The following is a 19,948-nucleotide window of genomic DNA, read 5'->3' on the forward strand; positions in this document are numbered from 1 at the left end:
CTTGGAAAACTTCTCGAGGATAGGGAACATTCGGTAATTGCTAAAGTTTACGCTTTAAATTCACCATCTCTTTGGCCACGAATTCCACCGTTAAATTGCTTCGACCCGATCTACGCGTGCCTGGCTGCCACCGACGGAATTCTCCTTCTCGTCATGTCGAGGCACTTTTGTTATATTCCCAGATTTTCCGCAATCGCTTATTTACCAAGTTGGTCATTTCCGTCCACCGTTATTCCTGATTTTTCTGACGCAACCTTTGACGCTCGAAATAGGTACGTACACCGTCTGCACCAAGTTGGAAATCAATGGTGAATCCGCGGGGAAAACTGCTCGTTAACGTGGCTGAAGTTGCCGATCAAAATCTCGGGACTCACTTGTTCCTTTCCGCGGTGCTGAGTTGGCCAACTTTTTTTCGCTCTTCTTTTTCTTCTCTTTCGTTTACTTTCTTCTTTTTACCATCCTCAAGTTCTTTTTCTTTCTCTCAGTTTCGCTATTTAGTCCGTCTTCGACTATTCATTTTGCTATCCCTCGAGAGCTCGATGTATTGCCTTCCCTTCCACCCGGCAATTCTTTCGTACCTTTTCATAGCGCATGAATTTAGTTACCCGTCGTTACAATATGTGAGTGCAGGTTTAATTTTCAAACAAATAGTAAAAATTACCAACGAATCGAAACACCGCGACCTGCGCTTTCGTGTTTTATCCACGATGGCTCAATTTTTACTTCAATAGTTTAACTTTGCGAGAGTAGTTGAAAAACATGCTTTTCAACTTAATCTGAGTCTTCCAAATCACGAATAAATCGCTTTTAATGTAGCGAAGGTATTCGAATAAAAAAAAAAGATCGAAAAAACAAAGAAAAAAAAACATACAGATTGTACTTATAAACTGTCAGTTTATTTTCGGGACTACATATGGTGAATAGAAATGTATTACTCATTCTCAAATGCAGGAGAATCGGTAGCTCCTAGCCGTAGCTAGGATCTCTTGGGTGATTGATTGACGGGGGAATAACCGTGGTGCGGTTGACTAATAACCACTCCTCTGAACGAGAATCTATCCGTCCATCCACCCATCCATCCATCGAGCGATCAACTAGGCATTGCTCCATATCGACGCAGGATGCACACGTCGTTTGGCTCGGATCCTGCACGATGCAAGTATAATAAGTCGAATGACGGGGTGGCTGGCAGCGAATGCTGCACTCGTTACCGGGGGGATGGAGGGGTGGGAATCTATTACGCAGATAAGTCTCTCTCTCTCTCTCTCTCTCTCTCTCTTCCTCTGTGCTGTGTTCCGCTCTGGGCGCGGGTAGTAAGTTGGTTAACTGGAGCATCAGATACCGAAATGCAGCGAGCTGGGACTCAGCCGGTTCCACAAGAAGAGCCCGCGGGTATCGGCCACTCCATTGACATTCAATTCCATATTCACCGGTCCTGGATCCTGCCTGGTTACGTTATTATTAAGCGGCGAAGTGCGCTGTGCTGGCCTTGCGATCTGCGAATGGACTGCGGAAGCCTCGGTCTGCGCTTGTGCAGGATATTAGAAGTCGATTCATCAGCGAAGAGACCTAAACTATAAATCCCCCATAGCGTCAAACCTTCGCTCTCCCACGTGCATTTCTCTGCATTGCAGCGGTAGCATTAGCCTCTCAGATGAACCCCGAGGGTGTCAATTGCGAAGATTGTAAGGGAAATCGGGGCTAAGAGGTTAAATCACTTGAGGAAAGAATATCATGGTTATGGATATCCAAATGACGTTGGCCATTCCTGTCAGAACTAAAAAAAAAATATCATACCTCTCTTGCCAGCTGCCAACTAATCATCCAACGTCAAACACTTGCGGTTCATGACAAGTCAAAAAATTTGTAAAACTTTTACGAGTACTCTCATTCTGTGGGGTAAAAACATATGTATTCTAAGGTAATTTCATTTCGAAACCCTCGCGATCCAAGCCCGTGGGTATCGCTCATCAGTTTGTTGAGAAAATTTTTACGGTAAGATTACCCCTGGGGAAAGATGAAGGAATAGCAAATGCCGAGTAATTTTGTACAATTTCGTTCTTTTTAGTTTTTCAAACTTTCTCTTCGCGTTCGCGTTTCGATGGGGCTCCATGAATTTGAACTCGCGCGTATTCTTGGGCTCGTATTGTAACCCAAGTATCTGTTCGATACAAGTAATGAATAAATTCTACGCATGTCTTGGCTCGGAAGACCCTTTGCTGGAACCAGCATTGTCTCCCGTAATGCATGGGGGTTTTTCAGTAACGTAGAGTGGCAAAACTCGACACTGCTTTCCTCTCAGCAGGGGCATAAAGTGCGAGAAAGGCGATACTTCTGGATCCGTGTAATTAATCTTAGTCCGTCCTGGACACGCACTAACATCGTTCAACCCCCGTTGGGATCGAGGAGAAGGAGCGCGATTTGGTTCGCCAATTTCTGCCAGGATAATTTGGTTATTTAGCCCTTTTCCATCCCGCTTTCATTCTTTCACTCTCCTCGACGAGAGACAATTAATCAGCGGTCCAGTTTCGGTCAAAATATTTATCCCTCAGCGCGCTGTTCGAATCCAATAAAACTCGACAACTCTGAACAGCCCCCGGGAAGATATTCTAGCAGGATCATCGTACCCGCCGCTTCAACTAGATTGACAGCAAGGAATATTATTCGACAGCCAGAATTTCACTGCTGATTTTTATGAGTTATAATAATTTCGTACCCGACAGCTGAGGATGTAGGTACTTTCGTTTGAATCGCAAGAATGGCGTGAAGGTTACAAAGGTGCGCTTACGTAGTCAACGAGTGACGGATAATTACCGCAGTGACGTTCCTTAATTTCCAGAATTATTCAGCCGATCTTAATAAGTCCGCTAACTGACTGGTCGACGGAAGCGAAAGGATCGTATTAGTTACTAGCTTCCTTACACTCCTTCAGTGAAATTCGCATTTTGAATAATAGATGTCTTCGGCATGAGCAACACTCAGCTGAAGCGTAATTCAATCAATTACACGTTTCATCCGGGTGTCTGTTTATTCTAGCAAAGTAATTTGACGAAGAGGAAGAAGATCGCTTTAGAGATTCGTTCACGGGTCGCTAAATATCTCGTGAAAATCAAAAAGGTAGAAAAAAGAAAAGAGAAAGAAAGAAAAAAAAAAAAAAAAGATTATGAGGGTGCCGTGCGATATCTATCTCTGGGTGTTTAAAAACCCGGCGCAACGATGTGCTGAGCTTCGTTAGAATAACGCAAACAGAATTCAGCGAGGCCGCTCGTGTGTGGATAAAAGTGCGAGGATGCGTCAGCTCGGCGTTTATCGAATTAGCTGACTGTGGTGCCATTTTTATATTCCACGTGATAAAAAGTTGATACAACCACCCCTAAATTAGATACTGCTTTGCTTAGCCATTTTTTCCGACCTTATGGTTACAGAAGCGGAACATGCTAGTGGGTTCCAACGTCGAGAAGAACTCTTGCGGTTAACCAATTCGAACCCTACGTCACCCTCCACTCCGCCAGACTTCATTCAGTAACTGCGAATGGTAAAGCTCTAAGGATCCAACAATCGATTGACGCAACGCAGCACATCCGTGAGTTTGGAACGTTAATTTGGACGCACATATTATAATGGAATTACGTGAATTAGGGGGTTGAAGGTGGTGTTCGGCCTCCTGTCAGGCCGACGCAAGTAACCAGGGCGTATTCAATTCTGGCAATAAGGCTCGCGGTGGGTGGAGGTATAATTCATCATGCACAAGCGACGATTTCCCGCAGCAGCCAAACCGCCGCGAAAGGGGAAGAGGGCAAGTTTGGTGTAACTAATAGGGCTTGTCTTGGGGGGTTAGGCTGGGCAGAACAGACGTAATTTGAATAAGGAACTCGAGCTGCTAATGGAGAAGGCACTTACGGGTATTATATCACGTCAAATGTCCGCTCTAATAACGCCCGAGGTACATCTTCAGTCCGCTTGGCATTGCTCATTCGTGGCTTCACTTTTTGCGAAGTGATTCAGTAATGTACAGTAGCTGCTACCAGCCGAAGAACCACGGTTGGCTTATTGGAGCTGTTCAGCCCGTTACGACATCGGCAAAACCTCAGCTCAGATTTCGACGAACAAAAAAAAAAATCTACCATCCAGCCACCCATCACATTCAGCACAGTCATCTGAAATTCTCAATCCTCTTTAGTTCCGGCTTTCCAATGTCTGCACACCTACAGCTGCATCACCCAAGCTGTGTCAAGCCTTGCAGTAAAAGGTGATACGGTTGCATTCTGCAGCCCAGCCTTGATCGCCGAAGGTGGCACTATACCCAAGAGGTTGAATTGTTCTCGGACCACGTTACGGCACACGTCGCACGTGTCACAGGAAAGTCATAAACTCGGTTTTATTCCGTTAGCGTAGTCCGTTTGTAACGCTGCGCTGGTACAATGCGACAGCTTTTAGTTGTTCAACTCGGTGACGCAACTTTTGAGATGGATGCTCTCTGGATTAAAACGAAGTGGATGAAAGGTGATGGTAAAAGCAGAATGCTACGCCAATTTTCGAATATCCTGACGAATGACGGTTCGATCGTCATCCATGAAATTTATAACACGGTGCTAAGCTAGTGAAAATGTTTTACAGACATCCGGAGGGAGACGAGACATAGGGCTGATAAATTGTGTAGCTACCTATGTCTCCGAAGTCTGGTGACACTGACAATGGGATAGAGACTTGAGATGGTAGGTTTTGGAGGGATTCAAATCGGTTTGAATTCCCCGGGGAATAAACCCGCGTCTCTTTCGCAATGTGTAGATGTCAAATGCCGTGCTACAGGTAATCAGCAGTCAGCAGTGCGGCGTTCTCCCTCATGTCCGCAGACAATAAGGGATATCGATAAATTCATCGAAGTGGTACTCAGCCTCTCACTTTTTCGGCGCGAGAATTTCGAGAGGTCGAGCCAACAGACACTTTGCATCTGAATCGAATGGAATTTGAAAAGCAATCCTCGGCGAAGCGAGTAAGGGCAGCACTACACTCCGTGATATGACGTGTAAAGTAAACATAATATGAATGCGCCTTACACCGTGTGCCGTGACGTCGCAACGGCAGCAGCGGCGGCTGATGTTGAGCTCGTAAAAATGGACCATAAAAGTACTGCAATCGTCCCAGAGTGCGTCTGTGACTGACGCCAAGGGTGGGGGTGTAGGCTCGCTGCGAAATATATTGCCTCTACGAAACGTGTCCTACGAAAGGTAATGTTTGTCCAGACAGCGGAACAATTTATTTGCGTTTGTCCAGTCCAGATGCCGCGCGAGGCTTAATTAATAACGATACTATTTCGCTCGAACATCGTCTAACCGTCTGAAATTTACTTGTTTCGTCACCCGTCCTCTACGAAATTCCCATCACCAAAATAAATAGCAGTTTTTCCTCGGACCACTTCGTGGGGTTTTTCACGTGATCCATAATCAACTATTTGCAGACGTGACTGGGGACCGTGGACAGGTGCAGTAGCTTTTGCAGCTGGCGATCGAATCTCGTTTCTAGAGCGTAACTTTTTACTACCAGACATAAAACAAAGGCTGCAGATACGTCTCCGCACTCATGTTACGCTATATTTGCGAAGGGCCAAAGAACCTATACACTGTAAACCTAGAGTGAACGTCAAAATTATGTACGAAATCGCTGGGCGAATGCCAGCGGACCAGCGTCAGTGTTGCAAACGTTAATTACTTCCCCGTTGTAATTTTGTATCTCGGTGCCGTTGCTGCTCACGGTTCTACGGAGGGCGAACACATACGTGCAAAACTCGCTGGCACGTGTGTCCATGTACTTCCAGCTATCTATGAACCTATCTTAGTGCTAAACACACACCCGTCTACCAGCACGGAGGAGCTGAGAATAGCTCCGAATCCCCTAATCTTCGTTCCAGCTTACCACGGACTAACGAACGGGCGGATAAATGGAACACACATAGCAACAGCCGTTGCATCTCCGCTTTCATGAGAAAAATCCGTCACGAGAAAAAAATATTCTATAAAGAATAGAAATCTCTAGTGTTAAATCGTGACTCAACATAAAATTGGTGACAGCGGTGGAACGAGTCGACACTTTCCAGAGGGTAACATCCGGACGTTAATGGCAAGTGGGGCTCTTCAGGTCAAATTTGAAATTCTCAATTTCTAGAGTAAAGCGACTAAAAGACTCCCGCTTCTTAATTGGAGTGTAAAAGCAATTTTCACGCAATTCAAAATCCAAGATCATGACGCCGGCAAATGACAGCGCTTATTGCTCCACTCAAAGTCCTTTCGTCACCAGCAACTTTCTACGCCGGTGTTAATAGTAAACAGTACGACTGGGGCTGTGAATGTTATCGCTCCGACTGTCAACCCCCATCCCATAGTAACGTCAGCCGCTGCACACGGACCCTAGGGCTTTTAGCTGTAAGCGTTGCATTCATTGTGCCACCAGACACCACATCCAAGATCTTGGGTTCATATAAACATACATATATACCTCTTACCCTCGCTCCTCTCTGATTCCTGCCCCAGAGATGCATTTCAGAAACAGTTATGATAGCAGCCGGTAGTTCTGAGTGCTGAGACTGCATTCAGTTAACATCGTCTCAGAGTTATTATGTATTAAAGCGAACAATTAGACGCTATATCCAATGACTATGTAGTTTTGGACGGAATCTACTTCGTGAGTATAACGTCCACCGATTGTTGGCGCTTGTAAGACGTATCTTCAATCAACCATCTCTGTTTACCTTGCCAGTGAACGAGTTTGCACTTACTAACTGATTTGTACCGTAGAATTGAAACGTTCATCGGTTGGTACAACCGCATCCGTGTACGTAGGTATGTATGTACAGAGTATGTTCACAGCACACAATCCTCCCCGCCTATTGATTTATGTACCCACTCGTGTATATGGATGGTGTGTACCCACTACACCGAGCAGGGAAAAAGGGAGAATGAAGAATAAGGAGAAATTCCGTAGAGGGAAGTCACCCGCTTTGGCAAACAGATCCGAACAATGGACGTAGTTAAGAATGGGATAAAAATGCAAGGCCATGGCAGGAAAGGTAAGATATGACCACCGAAGCTGGGTGACAGACTGGAAAATTCATGCGGCTCGAAACCGTCGGGCTCACACACGTCCCGGAGTTATTCCATCGCGTGTGTCTCTCAGTTTCCATCCGACGAATGCAAAACACGTAATGAAAATTTCACACTGCAGCTATGCAGACGCGGTACATGCACGACAATGCGCGCATACGTCCGGACCGCCATTCTCAATCCTACTAAAAACTACACTACTGTAAGGCAATCTTCGTTCTCTGCGCTGTGGTCACGGGGCAATAAACCTGTGAACAGTACGAATCATCGTGTGCTCAATTCCCTCGCGTGCCAGCCGTAGAAAGTCCTAACGACGGACCAACGACGCCCGCACAAACCAGGAATAAATACGCAATTGAAGCCAGACATGAACATGCAACAGAACAGTCGACTGTACACGACGTCGATGCTGGTTAGCGGAAGAAAGGGTCTGAACTTTACAATTTCGAATATACAAGGGTCAATAAATCTCGGACCAATTTCAACGCCACAACTTTGGTATGGTCCAGTCACAGAACGCTTCAAACTCTCATTAATGACACTGATGAGCGGTGCAGTCATAAAAAAAACCAAGCATCGATTCTCCTCCGAGACAATTTACTCCGAGAAGGAATTAGGAGCATTCTTGTTGCTGCTTCTGATTGTGAGTTGTTGGGATTTTTACAATAGTTTAAACTGCGGCTTCTCCGTCGAGAAGTGGAAAACCGGCGGAAAAGAACACTTGTGGTGTCTCTTAAAGTGGTATAAAACTTTGTGCCGTTTGTATCTAGGTTCTGGATCTAGAATGCGCGTATACCAATGGACCGAAGCTGCAGCTGCACGTAGAAGATACCACTGGATGTATACCTAAGATGCCAAGAATTCGCTACACCGTGTTGTATTCTCCGCCGTGATTTATCCGAACCATTGAGCCGTGCAGCAAGGGCAACTCCATCTCCCCCCACGTACATTCTGCAGGCATAATATTATATCAGAGTACCCCATGGAACCTGGATTACCGAACAAGAATTTCCTCAAGTAACGCAACATTGTACTCAACTTCAGATACGAAACGGAGTTTTTACGGTGACAGATCTTGCCGAATTAAGAATCTGACTAATTCAAAGGAAAAGAGGAGCGTCTTAAATGCATCCTCGGATGGCCATTAGCGTCTGCTGTTTACGAAGTTGAAACAAATTTCCTCAACAAACCTTGAAGTCTTTGTAGAACGACATGAGAGAAAAGGTAAAGTGTAAGTGAGTGAATGATTGGGCGATTAATGTGTTGCTGGTGGCTTTCAGCGGTAATCAGCACGAGCAGTATCTTTATTAACGTTGTTTTTTTCTCTCTCCTTTCTCTTCGCGTGCGGTGGTCAGCGAATTATCAGGTGCGAAATTTTCGCAATTCGTGACGAAGTCCTAGGGGAACCGCTAATCACGAAGACCTCAACACCGACCGTGCCGCCGTCCGAGACCCCATACCTAATGCCTGGACCGGAGAAGCCACCTCCTGCTCCTGTCGGGATGCTGGATTCGAGACAGTTGCCCACGCAGCAACCCTGACGCAGTCTTGTTCACCCGGCTTGGCTCGTCTCTCCGCGTGTTAGTGCCCTCGGAGCCGGCGGGCAGTCGGTAAGCCCGGCTTATGCAAATAGAGAGATCAATAGAGATTAATTACTCATTCAGTTCGTAGTTGGGCCTACCGCCCCACAGCTTATACCCTCTCGTAGCTATGCCGCTGCAGCTCCATGCGCCATCTGACATTTTCACCCTTCGACAAACCTCTGTCGAGAAGGTGAGTAGGTACATATCTATCACCGAGAGTTCGCCTATCGGTCGCAGATCTTTTCTTCACTTAAAAATAATTGTTTCGATTTCCGATCAGTCTAGACGCCAAGTCCGTTTCTCTGTTTTTATATTCCTTCACTTTGGTGGAAAACAACGTGTTGGTTTTGGCCGAAAGATGATTTTTACTACGTCTGGTTAATCACTCTGTGCCGTTTCTGGGATAACCGGAAGTCGGATAAAATCTGTACGAAGAGATTCACGGCTTCGGTGGTCAGTCGGTATACGTTGAAAAAAGCAACGTCTTTATCTTCAGCTATTTCCAACGCATTGACTGACTTTTGATGATTATTCAAGTCGAGAGCTGGATCTGACTTTATTCAGACATTATTATCGTTCAGTAAAAAATTATTAACAACTAAGTCAATGATGCGTTATAGTCCCGGATCAGTGTGACTGTCACCTAGTTTCACTTTGTCTCCTCGCAAATTCCCTGCTTTTCTCTCCCCCTTTTTTCACTTGTATGGACACTCGAACTGTTCATGATGAAAAGTGGTGCTGGGTGGTCGTGTATCGGTTGGAGTAAAGCGACGTCGGTGTAAAGCGTAAATTAAACTAGCCGCACGTTATCCCTGCGGTATCAAAACTTTTTTCATTCTTTTTTCTTCTTTTGTTTTCTTTCATTTTCCGTCCCTTTTCGCATATTTTATTCACCCGTTTTCGTTTGCGCGGCCAGTTTATACCACATACGAGTTGCTCGTAAATATTTAAACAAAAGACCTTCCAGCTCCAAGTGGGATTAACCTGTTCCCCTTATATTCCCGTGCCAACATGAGTAGAGCGACGTAAAAAATAGGTGAATAATATTTGACAATCCGGGCTTATTGGCTGCTCCAATTTGCTTCGCGTCTTTGACTTATCGTTAGTTCAGCTATTCCAATTCAAGGGTCCAAGCTTTTCTTCTTCTGAAAATTTACGAAAGAAACAACGGCTTCGGTTCTTCGTTCGTGTTTTTCCTTTTCTTCTTCTCTCTCTCTCTCTCTATCTCTATCTGTTTCTTTTTTTCTTACAGGGGTCCTCAGCCACTCAGATCCCTTTATTCACTCAAACGATCTGCAAATCAAACTGCATTTTGAGCCACCGGATCTCTCAGATAGCGTCGATCGTGTCTCTGGTGAGTTTTAAGCATCACCTTATTTATATTTTATTTATTTAATATAAGTGTTATCACTATAATTATCAGGTATTATTTCTACTTTTGTTACTTCTATTTTATTTAATCTATTGGCTTTATTTTAGTTTAAACTATGTCCACGCTTTAAATTTTTTTCTTTCTATCCTCCTTTCAATATCTGCACTACCATTTTTTATTTTTCTTTGAATAACTTACTCAACATTGCATGACTATGAATAAAACTCTGTCTCATTCTGTTCAGTACCTTATACTTCTTTCTTAACATCAGGTTTGATTTTCATTCGAACTCTTACGAATTCCGGAGGTAGGTATATAAATAAACGATGCGTCCCTCTTCTCGCTTCTCTCGTTCTCGGTTCACGCGTATTTATGTCTTTTCCCTCGTCGAGGGTGGGATCGATTTTTTCAATCCTCACCCCTGACACTAACACAAAGCGTGAATTTCTCTCCTTCCTTTTGCCCTCTTGCTTTGTTTTCCACCTTTCTCTATTTTCCTTCCCTCCCCGAATCTACCCGGTAGAATCGTATCCACGTACACGTGGAACAGCGTACACCGGTTCACACGTACTCATGCCTGGCAATTAATTTTTCCTGCAATCGGGTCAGCGGTTGGGCTTGGCCCAATAAATTAGCGCACCAACCAAGGGCGCAGAGATCTCACAGGGACGTATAAGCCCCCCCCCCCCTCCCCTCCCTCAACTTTCTATACTTGGCATGTCTCGCCGCAATCTTTACACAGGAAACACAGCGGGTCCCGAGCTTTTAGAATTGCCGAGGATTAATTCCCCGCGGGATAGTCCAGCCAGCTGGCTCTTATCTACGGTGTGAAATTACGATTTCACGGAACGATAAAAATACCTAAGCAACATAGGCGAGTGTAGTGCTTGTTTCGCAGTTGTACGTCGCTAATTTCGCCCGTCTGCAAGGCGATCCAGCAACAACTCATCAGCGTTTTCGTATTTCCCGAAATTTGCAGAATGTTAAGAAAAGTTCTTTGCTTCGTCCGAATCATTTTATTATTATGCCGATTAGTCAGCAAATGGAATTTCATACTCAAAAAACACATCGCTTCTCTTTTGAGCGGGTCTGAAAATTTCTGGACCTGGACTAAGGAGTGAGTAAAAAGGGGTTGTAAGGTGCGTTCGCCGCAGGGCAGGTGAAAAATGCTCGCAGTAGACTGTGAGTTCATCCTGGAGAGAATAAGGTGCGGGACAGAGGTTAGGTAGATGAATGTGGAATTTCTTGCAGCCGCATAGGAAGCGGCAGACGATGCGCCGTAGGCGTTGAAGGTAATCGTGCGGTCTCCAGAGAATTTCAACGACAATGGTTAAGGGCGCGGCATTATGTCTCGCGGTGAAATAAACGGAATACATTATGAGAAATGGCTTCCATCAAGCTTCCCCCCCCCCCCCCCCCGCCCCCACCTTCTGAACTTGGGCTATGTATATATTATATATATGTATATATGTGTATATGTATATCCGCAGGTACGGCCGCAAGTTCTCGGAGGTATAAGTTCCGTTTGCTCTCGCATTAACGAACGCGAACCACCGACAATGGCATCTGCAAAGTAATAATATATTGTGTTATACGCGATATACATACAAACGCGCAGCCCCCCATTCACTAGGAAACATCAATTCTTGCTAGGTATAATTGAAAACGCTACCTGAAACGACGAAGCTGGCAGCTCCTTTTCTGGACGTAAAAAAATTAGGGATTTCGTCGCGTGCTCAGAGAAAGCCAGCAATTTTCGGGCCGCACTTATATCCTGACAAAAGCATTTGCCTTTTTCTTACCTTTTTCAGTTCTCCTACTCTACGTTTTTCTACCTTTTATTTTCTGCCTCGTTCTCCACGAATATTTTCGCTAATTAGGCACGCGCCGTGACGTCGAAACTCTCACCCCTCGCGTTCTCTTTGTCACGGACTCTTAAGTGCGTCGGTTACAATTCCCGAAACGTGATAATGCCCTTGTTTAAGCCCCAGGAAGCTCACGTTTCATGCTGTTGTCAATTTCATACTGCATAAAAATTTTCAGAAAAAAAAATAACTGGGAATTATTCGGTGTTTGGTAACGAGCTTTCCTATGTAATTCTAAACCATGGTCACGTAGAAAATTAGCTCCATAATCAATAGAGCTTTTTCCTCTCACAGGTAGAGTGGGAAGAATTCCTAACTATGGTTTTTAATTTCCGAACATAATTTAACATTTGTGCGACAATCAATTGATGCCAAACGTACTGATAAACGAGATTCGTGTTGCAATGGCCAACAAAATGTATTAACCACCATTATAATAACACTAAATTAGTAATCCTGCCGAATTTTCCTCTGCACATTGCAACAATGGTAACCAGTTTCTCATAACTTCGGGGCGGGGTTGAAATTCCGAATTTAAAAAGTTACCAAAGCGCCAAATTCGAAATTTTTCATTGGTGAAACCTTGAGTAAAAAAAATCAAACCATGATCAAATATCAAAGTTTCGAATGTCCGAAACCTGACGCTCTAAGTTCCAAAAGTGATTATGGCTTTATCTTTCTTTGTTTTGGATTTTCGATATGTTTGCTTTCTGAATCCTGGTCATTCTGACCTTCTTACACCCACTCGTTGAGGAAATTACTCCGTGTGCGTATATTTCAATTTTCGGAATTTCACTTCATCGAAACTTTATACCTCAGAACTTTGCTGTAACATAACTTGAATTTTCTCTCAAAACCTATTTGTTTCTTCAAAGTTTGATTTCTTTACTTCAAGTTTCGCCACCAAATAATTCGGAATTAGGCGCTTTCGTAACTTTCCAAATTTAGAACTTCAACCCCGCCCCATAACTTCCTGTAATAAGGATAAAAAAATGAAATTTCTTCGAAAGCCATATTTGCTTAGCCTTCTCGGTTGCCCGGCGGTTTCTCTCCGCGATGTAATTGTTTAAAGTTTGGGGAAAGCCTCTCCTTGGGAGGTCCGTCGGCCCCGCGGCGCTCCACGGTCGAGTGGTTTAGGGCTGCGACTAACAGCCGGAACTGCTTCGACGTTTCGAACCGCGTATTGCGTTGGTCACAACCAACTACGAACCGAGAGGTGCGTACGAGACAGGTAATTACAGAGGCTTGATTTATCGTTTGGCTTCCGCTGACCCAATCTAGCAGGACGTGCGGGGCTCCGATCGTTTCGCCCTTTACCTCCACCCCCCGATTCGCAGATATTTTCGCGGACTTGGTCGATAAGGTATAGATCCCCCTCTCACCGCCCCCATAAATCTCCCTTTCTCTCCACTGTTTCCTTCCGACCGCATGGCACGAGAACAAAACGAGCTTTTCACGTCTTCGCCAAGACTGAGGGAGTCACTCGCGTTTCGAAAAATGACCAGAAAGTCACTGATTATGCTCCAGAATAGGAACGCAGTAATACACATGTATACCTTGTCACGTGTGAATATTTCTGCACTTCCTGCAATTCTAGCAATTCATTTCTCGTCGTAGTTGTAGAATTCCTGAGAATTCGTTCACCATCTCAGGGATACACCCGTGCAATTGTGATTTAGGAAATTACTCACTAAAAATCAAAACTGATCTTGCAATCATTCGGAAAATCCGTGATGAAACCGTATTTTGAATTTCCTTTTCCTCGAACACCTGACTCAAGTTATTCTACAGTGACAACAACATTTCTCATTCAGTTATGTCATCTTATATTTAAATTACGTTCGCAATATTATCGTGGAAGAAAATCGCAAGTGCGGAATAACGAATTCAATATAGGGAGAGAAAAGGGTGGGACGAATTGTAGGAGGTAATTTCCATAATTCACATAAATTGTCATATTCGCTTTTATTATTATTATTGTTGTTACTATTATTACTATTATTACTATTATTATTATTATTATGTACCCAGTGATACAAACTGATTTAACCAAGTTGAACTTTCGCTTCCGCAACGACCGCGACGCGAAGTGTAACGCCGAGGCGAGGAAACGACATCAGTTAACGCGACATAATGAGATATTCCGTCTTCTACGCGCACTTCGTAAGTCTTGTTATAATAATGGAGACTGTGCGATATTACCTGGTGTCTGCTTTCACGAAAGGATGATGTTCGGGCATCGTTCTCTGAGAAGTTGAGGCACTCTGGGTGACCTGCACTTACGGTTTACTACTTCCAAATGTTAGGAGCCAATCAGTTTCAGCAAGGATCAAATATGCAACGTAACGAGAACGTTCATCAAAATGTTCCTGTAAAGTCAAGTGTCGACTTGAACTAGGCGAATTTATATGCATTCTCGATCGTTTTTTGGATCACCTGAATATAGTGTTCTAACATAATAAAATGAATTGAGTGATCGAATTCTGACACATTGTGGTAAGTCAATGAGCAGATGCGAACCTAAAATATCACCATCAGTATTCCAAAGGGTTGATAATTTTCGGCACTGATTTTTCGTTCTTACTTGACCTCTGCGTGATGAAAAAACGACGGAAAAGAAATTAACTAAATAAAAATAACCGTAGAGAACGGATCTTGAATATTTTTATTTATACGGATGAAAAATGTGAGAGTAGAAATTCCGTCCAGTATAACACCTCGTAATTTATTCGAGATAATATATATATATATATATTTATATAAATTTTTTTCTTTCAAGCTTGTGTAATATAATAATTTTACATTTAAAAAGCAAACGAAAATACGAAACATTGTTAAAGGTGCGTGGGTGTAGGATGTAAAAACATCACCGTTTCATCTCGCGTTTAATTTCGTTTACGTAATATAATATTTTATAAATATATTTTACAGGTATGTATACCATTACAGGGACTAAACTTATCGAGTCTGCCGTTTTGCCAATTATTCTATAATACCTACGGAGTAGGTACGAGTGTTACGTCGTATAGGGTGGCGAGCACAGCGTAACTCCATATCGCGTAAACACTAAGCTGCTTACTTCGCGTTAGCAGCGTATACCCAGCATGCATTGTCTCGTCTCACGTTTATTGTGTATTATTATCCATCACAGCCCGCCCACTCGCCTCTGGCACAAAACAACATTTGGCTTTGACGGGATATTCTACACATGGTCGACGCTCACGTTGGTATATACATATATATATATATATATATATGTGTGTGTGTGTGTGTGTATATTAGGTACTTCCTGTCTATAGACCGGGTGGTTTTATCCCGGCTCGCGAAATAAACTCTGCCCACCAATTAACGGATTACAATACGCTGGATCGATAATCGAAACGTTGCAGGCTGTAATTACTTCTAAGCCATACATCGCACGAATGGCTTGGATAATAAACATGGGTTGTAATAATAATACCTGTTTGATAATAGTACGGAATCGAAGTTCCATAATTGCAATCCAATACCCTTCGCTTCACTCAGTTTATACTTAGCCCTTTATTAATCTTTACTGTACTTTAATTATCTCTGGCTTAATTTGGTTTTAAGTTTGTTAAATCTTGTTAAATTTTTGCTTCTTAATTACTTTTCTTTGTAAGCTTCGCTGTCTAGGCTCCTATTATTTTGTAATTTCATTTTATTTCATTATTTTATTTGCAGCACTTCCTTTATTAATAACAATAGTGATAACAGTAATAATAATTTTTTTACGAGACAAGGGAGAAGATGGATCAGTAACCATCATTATGTGGCTACAGCCGACTTCGGATGTTCAATAGAAACATGAAACATTACTTTTAATCTTTATTTTATTTCTTTTTCATTGTTTTATATACACTTGCTCTGATTTAACATCTAATACAATATTGTTATGGATAAAATTAAAATAACAATCAATCAATCTCTGCCTCTCTTTTTTTCTCTCTTTGACCGCAAAGGAACGCAGCCCTTGAAGCTACGCGACATTTTTGACATAATTATGAGTAAAAATTAATTTCAATTATCAAGGGGTACAAGTGCTCCACTTCTGGGGATAAGCGAGCCTGCAGCCCTTTGTATTCAGCCGGCGAAGCTTGGCTTCGGACTGTTTAATTAAGCTTAGCCTGAGGCCAAGAGACGCCGACTCGACAGCATAGCTCCTCAGAGACGAGACGAGGACCTGATGAAGACGACTGGGGTGCAGGTCTCAATGAAACGGAAGTTGAGTAAAGAGAAGCCCTCACCGCCACTGGACCTTGTTAGCCCCGCGACCCTGAAGGGCACCCTGTTGGTGCCACTTGATAGTTTCCACCCTTCCGCAGCTGAGTCGCTTGAGAGTCGACTTCGGTGGTTGAAGGAAAAACCACAAAAAACCAAGGAGAGAATACTCAAAGGGAGAAACTAGGCAGATCTCTCCTTCCGATTGAATATCCACTGCATTCAATGCTCCTAAACGTGGCTAAGCAGTCCCCTTGAAGGGGAAGCTCTTGCGGAAAAGGGAAGACTTGGTAGGTATCGTAATGAAGTGAACGAGAGTCAAGACTTAGTCTATAACAACAGTTTGACCCTCTTCAACGTGGTCATCTGAATAAAGAATGAGAGGGAGCCTCTTCCAGAACCCGATTCCCCCCTCCTAATTCCCCCCTTTCCCGCAAGCCATCCGCTTCCAGGCTTCTCTTCATTCTGCCTCCTTCTACTGGAAACCCCCGACGCTCTACCGACGAGGCATTAATTAGTTGATCCTGCACGCTCCAGCCTGCAGCTACTTTACTGGTATCTTCATTATTAATCGCAAGGTATTAGACAATTGTTGTCTGAACAATGTACGTCTCTCCCAAAAGCATGCACCAGCACAAAGTGCAATTTGTATCCTCTGAATCTGTCTCTACGAACGTGTGGCTTGAAAGTTCTAAGTGTCAATTTTTTTGGATAAACACTCGCGGAATCGTTAATCTAACTGAGTAGGAAACAGCGAACAACGAGCTGCTACTGGCTAAACTTGAAGAAAACCAAACCATGCAGGTATAATATGTGTTCTCACCGAACCGTGACTAACGAGTGTTTCACCGTGTTCGCATTCACCAGGGTCGAGGCACTGAGCTGTTTGAACTCTGTGCAGCATGCACGTGTATTACGGCAAAGTCAAACATAATATCCAAAACAGCACGGACAAGCTCAGCGTGAACTCCACTCCACAGGATTTGTACTACTTTGCTTGACACGCGCTTTGTAATTGCATGGAAATCCGCCGTCATCATATCGGCTCAAACGCGCCTTGCGAAGAAGTGACCGCAGGCCACTCGACTGTGATGTCCACTAATTAGAAGCGAGTTCGGATCACTCGCTTCATGAAGCTCACCGTAACTCGTCATTTCACCCAGCTTCACAAGTCGCGGTTCAAAAAGAACGCTGAACGCTCTTCTTGTCGCAAGAATTTAAAGAGAAGAGTCCCTGCGCAACCGTGGTCCTTGTGTTCCATTTTTTTTTTTTTTTTTTTTAATCTTCTCTTCTTTCATTGTGTGTAAAATACTATCTACCGCTGAGCCCCGATGCTCAATTACAACTAGCAGGACTAAGATCCTGACAAGATTTAAAGCGACGTAACCTGGTAACAACGGCACCAGGTCTCTTTGTGTGTAATTGAGGCTTTGGCGAGGTTGCGTTAGGTTAGACACATCTCGACAGGCAAGAAACACACAATCCTCCGACCCCTCTTCTCAACAAAGTTTTCCCCGCCACACACAACTCATAGTTGATAGTGGTTCCACGGTCTACAGGACCTAAGTAATGCCCTAAATCTGACATGGATGAATAATCTGTCGCCGATGGATTTCTTGCGCAGGACATCATAGACAAAAATAGCCAACGAACATTTGGCAGAAGAAGTAAAAGAGCGATATGGTTATATGCAATAAATGGATACACGAACCATATGCAGGGGTGAAATTGATCGGACGAGTGAACAAGACTCGTTACGCGAGCGACAAGGACACGGTAAACCTTTCAAAGATCTCCGTTTTTCCTTCCCTCTCTCTCTCTCTCTCTCTCTCTCTCTCTCTAGCTGCACGAGAACGAAAATTCCTGCGGTACGTGACGTACTTATACAGCACCCGCAACGCCCCGATATTACCGAGCGACTTGCTCCTCGTTTTTCCCTATACACGATAAATAATACAGGAGGGCATCTGAAATCCATAAAACATAATTACTCAACTCTTGGCCGATCCATCTTGTATTAGCAAAGTTTCGTAACAGACTTCTCATACCTACCTGCAGCCTAGCCAGCTACCTACTACGTACGTTCATAAATAATACAGAGCAAGGAACTTTTCAAATTATGACGTCGTGTTCTTGAAACTAATGCGTGGTTTATGAAGACGCACGACTCCTGTTGCTGATACCGAAATAAACGAAGAGTCAAAGAGAAAAGAAGATGAAGAAGAAAAAGAAGAAGAAGAAAAGTGGAAGCTGGATGGGCAAGGAGGAGAATCGGAGGAGAACGAAGTAAACTTTTTTGCCGTTTCGGTCTCGTCACGAAACACCGTATTCCATCTTTTTGCCCCCTTCACTAGCATTCATTCATTTCTGTTTTTCCCTTCATTTCTCCTGCATACTCCTCCTGTTTTTCTTTTGGTGGGCTCAAATCGTCGACTGTCAGCCTCGAGCTACATCGATATACGATAGACGGACTACGTGCCAAAGTCTAAAGAGACATAAACACGGAAACATTCTAGAAGACAGTCCGTCGATGAAAAAAAGATATTACGTTTCACAAGCGCAGCGTCGCAAAGCGATGAATATTCAACCGATGAACCCTGTCACTCGCGTCTTCCGGCTGGACGTTTACAGTGGAATTATTATAGTGTACACCTACTCTCTGAGCGCACTGAGTATTACGACCTGATGCGGATCTCACGAAGCAGAAACTCATTCAGTCTTGTCCCGCAGCTTCTAATCCATAAACATCTAACGCTACTCCAGCTCAATCAGCTTAGAAGGAATCATAACATTCCCTGATTTCCAAGACTTCACATACTGTTGTACATCGGGCATCAAGAGTGGTCCACCCATTTGATGGTTCGATTCGATGGTCGGGATTGCACCATGGCTCTTGAGCCTTGTTCCAAATCCAACCGGACACAGAAAGCCAAGAGGAGAGGAAGAGATACGTTCGAAGCTCAGACTCCAAATTCTGACCACAATTCTGGCGAAGCAGTTCCATCATTCGGTTCGTATCACGTTTCGGATTGCACGTGAGTTTGAACGAGCTCATCAGAACTGGCAAACATCGTCTGGGATATCTACCCGCAGGCTTATAGATATGCAGGTTCATATTCCCGTTCCTCAAACTTTCCCATGCCATCATGGAGATGGTGCTATGCACTGACTACAGCTACTGTCTACCTGTCGGAACGGTATGTGCATTAAGGAGAGGATACGCAGAGCGAATGAGGCAGGGCTGGAGGTGTTTCTAACTCGCGGGTAGCGAGTAGGATCTGCATCAATAGTTGGCACTGTCACCGAAGTTGAAGCAACACGTTCGCACCCGGTATCCAGCAAGAAATTTGACGAGTAACCGTAGCCCAGCATCCAAATTAAACATGGACTTTTCAAGCATAATATCTAACAATAAGTAGCTGATGGCCCGTTTCGCAATAATTGTTTACTGTTGTATTTCTGAGGACAACTGAATGAGAAAAAGTTCGAAAGAGGCCTGAACATCATATAACGTAGAAAAAAAAGTATTAAGCTGGCAAGCATAACGTAGCATCACGTCAAACGAATCTTATTTCTACTCAGCCCCTCCCCCCCTCCTCCCTCTCCAATGTCACCACTGAGGCTTTCCATTTCCAAGCATCATCAGGCATGAGTTTTTTCCCCTCTCAAATTATTCTCTTCTGTCGAATCGCGAAAAGCTCTGGGATAAAGACCGAAGCGCGCTAACTCCGAGATTTCACATCACCTGTCGTTGACAGCAGTGCAGATCTGCTTCCGGTTTTAAAAAACTGC

Source organism: Diprion similis, chromosome 11 (assembly GCF_021155765.1).
Source record: "Diprion similis isolate iyDipSimi1 chromosome 11, iyDipSimi1.1, whole genome shotgun sequence".
Lineage (NCBI taxonomy): Eukaryota > Metazoa > Arthropoda > Insecta > Hymenoptera > Diprionidae > Diprion > Diprion similis.